At 52.7% G+C, this 207-nt stretch overlaps 1 protein-coding gene across 1 annotated transcript in view; it reads left to right on the forward strand.

Annotated features, from left to right (window-relative positions):
• The window catches only part of NCAM1 (neural cell adhesion molecule 1), a 44,528-nt gene that overhangs the window by 27,916 nt on the left and 16,405 nt on the right, over window positions 1-207 (forward strand). The window lies entirely within an intron of this gene.

The following is a 207-nucleotide window of genomic DNA, read 5'->3' on the forward strand; positions in this document are numbered from 1 at the left end:
ATGCCTGTGCTGCCCATGAGTAGCTGGACACAAATCCAGGGGGTGTAAATACGGAATCAGACCTTCTGTACTTGGCATTTTTAGCAGAGGTGCAAGGTGGGATTGGGATCCTCCCGTGGTGTGGAGGAATTGAGTAGGAGAAGCAGTTTGGGAGCTGTGGGTTGCAGGGATGGGGCTGTAAATCAGTGTGCCCTACAGAAGGAAGGG

The sequence above is a fragment of the Corvus brachyrhynchos genome, unplaced genomic scaffold (genome assembly GCF_000691975.1).
Source record: "Corvus brachyrhynchos isolate BGI_N302 unplaced genomic scaffold, ASM69197v1 scaffold46, whole genome shotgun sequence".
NCBI lineage: Eukaryota > Metazoa > Chordata > Aves > Passeriformes > Corvidae > Corvus > Corvus brachyrhynchos.